Source organism: Microtus oregoni, unplaced genomic scaffold (assembly GCF_018167655.1).
Source record: "Microtus oregoni isolate MIOR12 unplaced genomic scaffold, Mior012 000052F_ref0000163, whole genome shotgun sequence".
Taxonomy (NCBI): Eukaryota; Metazoa; Chordata; class Mammalia; order Rodentia; family Cricetidae; genus Microtus; species Microtus oregoni.
The window spans coordinates 5,933,065-5,942,403 of NW_024543828.1; positions in this window are offsets into that span (position 1 = coordinate 5,933,065).

The window sequence follows — 9,339 nt, forward strand, 5'->3', positions numbered from 1 at the left end:
AAAAAAGCCAGTATAAGCAGTAGGAATAAATCCTGGTGTCACACTACCAGAGGTCCCACAGTCTGCCCCAGCCCTACAACTGTCACCCACATTCAGAGGGACTAGTTTGGATCTATGCTGTTTCCTTCCCTGTCCAGCTGGAGTTGGTGAGCTCACATTAGCTCAGGTAAACTATTTCAGTGGGTGTATTCAATATGGCCTTGACCTCTTTGCTCATATTCTCACTCCTCCCACACTTCCCCTGTACTTTGGGAGCTCAATTCAGTCCTCTTCCGATTCAGGCCTCTTCCTCTGTTTCCAACAGTTGCTGGCTGAAGGCTCTATGGTGATATTTAAGGTATTCATTGGTCTGAATTCAGGGCAAGGACAGTTTGGGCTGTAGTAAATAGGGGTGGCAGGGCTGCGTCCCCAGCACCCCGGCTGCCTGGCTAGCTTATGCCCGAAATAACAACACACAAACTGTATTCATTTAATCACTGCTTGGCCCATTTCTATCTAGCCTCTTCTAGGCTAATTCTCACATATTAATTTAGCCCATTTCTAATCATCTGTGTTGCGCCCCTAGGTGCGCTTACCGGGAAGATTCTAGCCTATGTCCATCCTGGGTCGAAGCTTCATCCCGTGTGTCTGCCCAGGAGCCAGAAGCATGCCGTCTCTCTGAGGCGTCTGCCCCCGAGAGGAGAGCTGTGGAGTCTGAGCTCACTTCCTCTTCCTCCCAGCATTCTGTTCTGTTTACTCCTCCCACCTATCTTCTAACCAATGAGGGCCAAGCAGTTTCTTTTATTTAACCAATGACCTTCCTCCATCATTGGGCACCCTTTCCTCTATTGCTTATAGTCTTAGCTGGGATCATCCTTGTGGATTCCTGGGAATTTCCCTAGTATCAGATTTCTTGCTAGCCCCATAATGGCTCCCTCAATCAAAATATCTCTTTCCTTGCTCTCATCTCTGTACTTCTTCCATGCATATACCATTCCCTCAAGTTCTCCTCCCACCTCCTCTTCTCCCCTCATCTTCCCCTTCTGCCCTCCCCATTTCCCGCCCCCATGCTCCCAATTTTGTCGGGCGATCTTGTCTATTTCTCCTTTCCAGGTGGATCTATGTATGATTTTCTTAGGGTTCACTTTATTACTTAGTTTCTCTAGGATCATGAACTGTAAGATCAATATCATTTGCTTTACATCTAGTAATCACTTGGGAGTGATTACTATGTTCATCTTTCCAGGTCTGGATGTTTTTTCTAGTTCCATCCATTTGCATGCAAATTTCAGGATGTCATTGTTTTTACTACTGAGTAGTACTCTAATGTGTAAATGTGCCACATTTTCTTTATCCATTTTCTGATTGAGGGGCATCTAGGTTGTTTCCAGGTTCTGGCTATTACAAATAATGCTGCTGTGAACATAGTGAAACAAATATTATTGGAGTATGATTGAACATCTTTTGCGTATATGCCCAAGAGTGGTATTGCTGGGTCCTGAGGTAGGTGGATTCCCAATTTTCTGAGAAACCACCACACTGATTTCTAAAGTCATTATACAAGTTTGCATTACAACCAGCAGTGTAGGAATGTTCCTTTCACTCCACATCCTCTCCAGCATAAGCTACCATTGGTGTTTTTTATCTTAATCATTCTGACTGGTATAAGATGGTATCTCAGAGTTGTTTTGATTTGCATTTCCCAAATGGATAAGGATGTTGAACATTTCCTTAACTGTCTTTCAGCTATTTGAGATTCTTCTGTTGAGAATTCTCTGTTTAGTTCTGTACCCTATTTTTTTTTAAAGTGGGTTATTTGAAATTTTGGTGTCTAATTTCTTGTGTTCTTTATATATTTTGGAGATCAGTCTTTTGTCTGATGTGGGGTTGGTGAAGAACTTTTCCCATTCAGTGGCCTGCCTTTTTGTCTTATTGACTGTTTCCTTGCTTTACAAAAGCTTCTCAGTTTCAGAAATTCCCATTTATTTATTGTTGCTCTCAGTGTCTATGCTACTGGTTTGTATTTAGGAAGTCATCGCCTATACCCATGAATTAAGGGTACTTCACACTATCTCTTCTGTCAGGTTTAGTGTGGTCAGATTTATATTGAGGTCTTTAATCCATTTGGACTTGATTTTTGTGCATGGGGATAAATATGGATCTATTTTCATTCTTCTACAAGCTGACATCCAGCTATTCCAGCACCATTTCTTGATGATACCTTCTTTTTCCCATTGTAAAGTTTTAGCTTCTTTGTCAAAAATCAAGTGTTCAAAGGTGTGTGGGTTAATATCCAGGTCTTTGATTCAATTCTATTGATCAACCTCTCCGTTTTTATGCCAATACCAAGCTGTTTTCATTACTGTTTATTTACATGGTGGGTTACATTGATAGACTTTTGTATGTTGAACCATCCCTGTATCTATAGAATAAAGCCAATTTGAACATGGTAGATGATTTTTTTATGTGTTATTGGATTCAGTTTGCCAATATTTTACTGAGTATTTTTGCATCTATGTTCATAAGTGAGATTGGTCTGTAATTCTCTTTTTTGGTTGAGTCTGTATGGTTTTGGTATCAGAGTAACTGTAGCCTCATAAAAAGAGTTTGGCAATGTTCTTCTGTTTCTATTATGTGGAACACTTTGAGAAGTGTAGGTATTAGCTCTTTTTTGAATTTCTGGTAGAATTATGCATTGAAACCATTCAGTCCTGGGCTTTTTTGTTGTTATTGTTTTTGATGACTGCTTCTATTTCCTTGCAAGTTAGGGGTCTATTTAAATTGTCCACCTGGTCCTGATTTAAATTTAGTATGTGGCACCTATCCAGAAAACTGTCTATTTCTTTTGTATTTTCAATTTTGTGGTATGACAGAATGATTTTCTAGATTTCCTCAGTGTTTGTTGTTATGGCTCTGATGTGGGATTCCCATCTGTATACTGTGAATACCATTGGTTAATAGAGAAACTGCCATGGCCTGTTGATAGGGCAGAACTTAGGTAGGCACAGAAAACTAAACTGAATGCTGGGAGAAAGGAGGAGAAGTCAGTGAGAAGCCATATAGCCACATTGGAGACAAACACTGGGAACTTCACCCCATAAGCCACAGCCACGTGGTGATACAAAGATTACTAGAAATGAGGTAAATTAAGATGTAAGAGTTAGCCAATAAGAAGCTAGAGCTACTGGGCCAAAAAGCATTTTAAATAATATAGTACCTGTGTGATTATTTTGGAGCTGACTCCTCTTCAGTGAGTCTGCTTCAATGAGTTCTAGAGCCTTCAGGTGTGCTGTTAAGTCACTAGTGTGAGATTTCCCCACTTTCTTTATGTAGGCACTTAGTGTTATAAACTTTACTCTTAGCACTGCTTTCTTAGTGTCCCATAGGTTTGGGTATGTTGTGTCTTCACTGTTGTTGAATTCTAAGGAGTCTTTAATTTCTTTATTTCTTCCTTGATGCAGAGTGGTTCAATAGAGCACTGTTTAATTTCCATGTGTTTGTGGCCTTTTTGAAATTAGCATTCCTGTTGCATTCTAATTTTAAACCATGGTAATCCAATAAGATACAAGGAATTACTCCAATTTTTTGTAGCTGTTGAGGTTTGCTTTCTTACCGAGTATGTGGTCAATTTTAGAGAAGGTTCCATGAAGTGCTGAGAAAAAGGTGTATTCTTTTGTGTTTGTGTGGAATGTTCTGTATAACACCAGATTCTACACTCAGTTAGTACACACTGTAGAATTGCTTGCCTAGTACAGGGGCGGCATTTTCACACACTTGATGATATTAGTAGTAGCCATTGTGTTAACTATCTAGTAGTAGAAATTTAGTCTGGTTTTAACCTGTGTTAGAATTGTTTTTCAGTTTAGGGTTTCATGTGTTGTTTTTGTCTTTCTCTCGGTGACCTATGGGCTGGAAATCTGTTGTGATTTTTATCTGACCTTCTGCCAGAATGAAGTGAAGGTTGCTCAACTGCTTAGCAAGAAGCCCCTGTGAATCTGAAACTTAATTCATCATGTAATAGGCTGCTCTGAACCACTTTCTCAGTCTTAGGTTGTAACATCCAATTTTGTTTTACGCCCTCTGTATAGTACAGTTTGTGAGTGACTGTACTGTAGGCGAGTTGGGCAAGGGCCTGGTGATTGAAAGAACACACAAAGAGGCCTGGGTTCTCCCAAAGAAGATCAGCCAAATGCCCTTTATTCAACCTTGGGGAAATCCTTACCTACCTCCAGGCTGCACAAGGATTTCTGCCCAGGCAGGTGGGAAATTACCATACCAAAGTTGAAACAAAGTCCTTAGGGTAATCACTAGGCAGGGCAGACGGAGCCCAGGAACAAACAGAATGTTTTAGCTGGCTTACCAGAAACTGTCCTCAAGATGAACCCCAGGAGCAGGCGCAGACCTGGGCCCTATAGTTCTGTAGATGTCTTTAATTCCATTTGAGTCATGATATCTGTTAGTTCTCTTATTTCTCTATTAGGTTTCTGTGTGGTTGACCTGTCAATTGGGGAGAGTGAGGTGTTGATGGGCAATTTAAATTTTAGTGATTTTTGTTTTATATGTATGGATTCTCTTGTAGTATGGGGCATGGATTTCAGGACTGAGACTTCATCTTGATCAATTATTCCTGTAATGAGTATGAAGTGTTCTTCTCTGTCTCTTTTGATTGATTTTAGTTTAAAGCAACTGATGGAAGCACATGTGAAATACATACCTAAGCACTGGGCCAGAGTGCAGTCAAAGAGAGGGAGAAGCGATAATATGAACAAATGGGTTTCAAAACCATGATGGGGATACTCACAGAAACACCTGACCTGAGCTAGTGAAGCTCACTGACACCAGACTAATAGTGGGGAAACCTACATAGGACCAAACTCGGCCCTCTCAATGTAGATGACAGTTGTGTAGCTGGGGAAGTCTGTAGGGCCACTGGCAGTGGGACCAGGACTTATGCTTAGTACTTGTACTGGGTCTTTGAAGCCCCTTCTGTTTGGAGGAATACCTGCTCAAGCCTCGGTATAGGGGGAAGGGCCTTGGTCCTGCCTCAAAGTGATAATGCCAGACATTGTTGACTCCCTATGGGAAGCTTTATCCTCCCTGAGGAGTGGATGGGTGATGGGGTGCTATGTAAAATGAGAAAAGATTGTTTTAAATTAATATAAAAGGAAATATAGTTTACAATATTAAATAAGGGGTTGTTCTTCAACACACTGCTCAGTTCTAAGACCTTTCTAGTTTAATAAATTATTAAATTTAATTGACATTAATTTTATTTTATATTTAATAATAGAAAAGATAATCATTTAGGAAACTTCATCTCAGCTATTGTATAGCTATTCTGACACATGAGACTACTAAACCAAATACTCATATGAACCATTTTACCATTTTTCTTATTGATGTAAAAGTATCTAAGTCCTCCTTTCTATCAAGTTACTCTACAGTTATATTTTATATTTCCTGTTCATAAGAAAACTTACTGTTTTTTTCAAGTAACCCACAATGAACCATTTCTGTTGGCAAGAGGTTAGCTGTCAAAATCAGTCATTTTTCTGAAACTCATTCTGTTCTATTCTCTAGTGAATACCATTCAGCACATACTCACACTTGCCTGTCTCACACAGTTGCCTTGGGTATATGATAATCCCGAGGTACATTGGTGTCTTGCCCTGTTTTAAAATCTTCAAACAGCTATTGAAGACAGGCGGAACCTACATTGGTCATCTCAGAAAAAAAAATGCCCAAGTAGCTACAGCATTTTTTCTTTCAATATTTTGCCAATGTGGTGTGGAAACATTTTAAGAATATTTTGTAAACTATTTAGGCAAGATATAAATTAAAAAGTGGTGCTAAAAACCTAAGAAAAATAGACAATAGATTGATAAGTAAGAAGAACTAGCAAGGACACTGCTTATAAAACTTTTCCATTAAATCACCTAAGAATTCTAGTTTTTAAAATCTGTTAAATATGAATATATGTGCCATTTTCATCCATATTATCTCACTAGTGATGACTTTGTGCTTATTTTGTTTGGTTGGCTTTGATTCTCTAAAATGGGTTCCCTTATGAAAAGCAGGCTGGCTTTGGAATCATTTTGTAGCTCAGCTTGTCCTCAAACCACAGCAATGCAGGCAGAGGCAGGCAGATCTCTGTGAGTTCGAGACCAGCCTGGTCTACAAGAGCTAGTTCCAGAACAGGCTCCAAAACCACAGAGAAACCCTGTCTCAAAAAAACAAAAAACAAAAACAAACAAAAAAAAAACACAGCAATGCATTTGCCTTAGCTTCATAAATCCTGGCGTTTAAAGTTTGAGGCACAATGTCAAGCTCTACACTTGTAATTTTTATTATTTATAAACAAGCCATCTTATTTCTGATAAGAATGGTGATCTTACTGTTTTCAAATATGCATACACACAAACAGGTACTTAAGTATAATCCCTCAGGATGATATTAATGATTTTCCTGGAAAGAGCTTGAAAACTCAGCTACTCATGAGGATCATGGAGAAAAAGTCTGTTATCAAAAGGTCCTTATGTGGTATTCTTTCTTTTAAATGAGAGTAGTCATTATTAAAATTGCAAATAAACTTGTCAAAGAAATATTTAGGTCCATAAATGAACCATAGATTTACTTACAATGTTAAAATAGTGTAATGTAGTACACTTGACAAAATTTCTTAGTTCTAGAAAAATCTATGTTTTGGTTTGAACACATGCTCCATCAATCAAAGTCCAGCTTGCTTTGGTGAGCTCCCATTAGATCAGCCCCACTGTCTCAGTGGGTGGGCGCACCCCTGGCAGTTCTGACTTCCTTGCTCATGTCCTCCCTCCTTCTGCTCCTCATTTGGACCTTGGGAGCTCAGTCCAGTGCTCCAATGTGGGTCTCTGTCTCTAGCTTCATCCATCACCAGATGAAGTTTCTATGGTGATATGCAAGATATTCATTAGTATGGCTATAGGTTAAGGCCATTTCAGGTTCCCTCTCCTCAGCTGCCCAAGAATCTAGCTGGGGCCATCTCCATGTACACCTGGGTACACCTCAAGAGTCAAGTCTCTTGCCAACCCTAAAATGGCTCCCTTAATTAAGATATATACTTCCCTGCTCCCATGTCCACCCTTCCTCCATCCCAACCGTCCCATTCCCCCAAGCTCTCCCCATCCCCCCATTTTCACTTTTCTCTCCCCATCTCCCCTTACCCCCACCCCACCCCCACCTCCAACTTTCCAAGTTTTGCCTGGCAATCTTGTCTCCTTCCAATATCCAGGAGGATAACTATATGTTTTTCTTTGGGTTTACCTTCTTATTTAGCTTCTCTAGGATCACGGATTATAGGATCAATGTCCTTTAGACAAGGAGGGCTGACTGAGAAGCCAAGGACAATGGTACTGGGTTTTGATTCTACTGCATGAACTGGCTTTGTGGGAGCCTAGTCTGTTTGGATGCACACCTTCCTAGACCTAGATGGAGGGGGGAGGACCTTGTACTTCCCACAGGGCAGGGACCCTGACTGCTCTTTGAACTGGAAAGGGAGGGGGAGAGGAGTGGTGGGAGGTGGAGAGGAGGGAAATGGGAGGAGGTGGAAATTTTTAAGTAAAAATGAATAAAAAATGTGAAAAAAAGAAAAAAAAGGAAAAATCTATATTTGTGTTGCATAATTTAATTATGTATGACATAAACGTCAGTGACTTAAAAGTGGTATATAGATATACATCAATTTAGAGATAATAGTATATTTCCTAAATGCTATATAGAAATTGAGAAAAATTAAATATAACAATTTGAGTTTTTTAAAATATCCAAATATTCCTCATCTGATGTCTCCAATTATTGTGAATTCTGAATCAATTCATAACATCTAATATAACCACAGATAGGAACATTAAACAAGGAAATGACCACTTGGCATTTGCTACTGTAAAATCTACTAGATTTTTAATAAATCTTTTCCATCTTCTTTTTAAATTAAAAAATGAAACAAACACATATACAATTGAATCAACAAAACACAGCTTTACATACTATTTAATAAACATAAATGTATTACTTGTGTAACAACCAAGCAAAGTGTGATATAGACATTGATAGCAACTGATCAGCATGTAGTATGACTTTTCAAGCTTACAATTCCATTTTGATGTGCTGTGAAATATGAAATTAGAGAGTAGAAACATATATCCATTACATTTTTGTGTACTATTTATAGATTTAAGTTAATTCTAGTAATCATTAATGTATGATTTCAATAGTTACATCTATTTTCATAGAAACTGGTAAACAGTTGAACATTTGATTTGATTAGGTTTATTGTTGTTACAAGTGTCTCATGAACAAAGAGAAAACCAAAGTCATTGAGAATGTATGCAAAGAAGAGACTTGAATATTTGACCCTGAAATCTGAACCGATGAAAGACAAAAAGACATGCAGGTTGAAGGTAGTAACAAGGATTGTAAAATAGGTGGGTTAGATGCCCACACCTTATTAAGTAGAAAGAATCACTTTAACTGATGTAATAAAAGGAATTATCTGGATAACAGGATACAATGAGCAGAGAAGAAAAATTGAAGGTATGGTTATGGCCATGAGAAAGATAAGACTCTGTGAATGATCACTTTAGAAAGGATAATGGAATGTTGATGCATCACCTATGACAGCTATAAAATTGCTAGGACAGAAGCAATAATGTAGAGTATTCCAAAGCTCCAAGCAAAATAATCTTTTTAAAAATACAGTAAAATGACCTAGGAGCAATGTGCTATCTAGTTTTATATCAACTTGATACAAGCTAGAGTCATCAGAGTGGAGGGAGCCTCAATTGAGAAAATGCCACCATAAGGTCAAGCTATAGGCAAGCCTGTAAAGCATTTTCTTAATTGGTGATTGATGGAGGAGATCCCAGCCTTTTGAGGGTGGGGCAACTCCTGGACTGGTAATTCTGGGTTGCCTAAGAAAGTAGGCTGAGCAAGCCATGAGGAGCAAGTCAGTAAGCAGTATGGCGTCTGTTTTAGCTCATGCCTCCTGGTTACTTCCATGTTTTTAGTTCCTGTCCTAATTTCCTTCTGTGATGAACAATGTTGTAGAAGTGTAAATCAATAAGTCAAATGAACCCTTCCTCCCTGACTTGCTTTTTGGTCATGGTGCTTTATTACAGCAGTAGTAAACTTAACAAGGAGAAAGCTATTTATAAATCACTACAGCATGTATGCATACATTCATGTGTGTGTGTGTTTAAAGAACCCATGAGTTTGGTAAGGAAACATGGGGGAATGGGAGAGATGGGGGGAATAATGTAAATACATGTATGAAATTATTTAAAAAGCTGAAGAAAAAATAAAAATAAATTTAAAAATACTTCAATA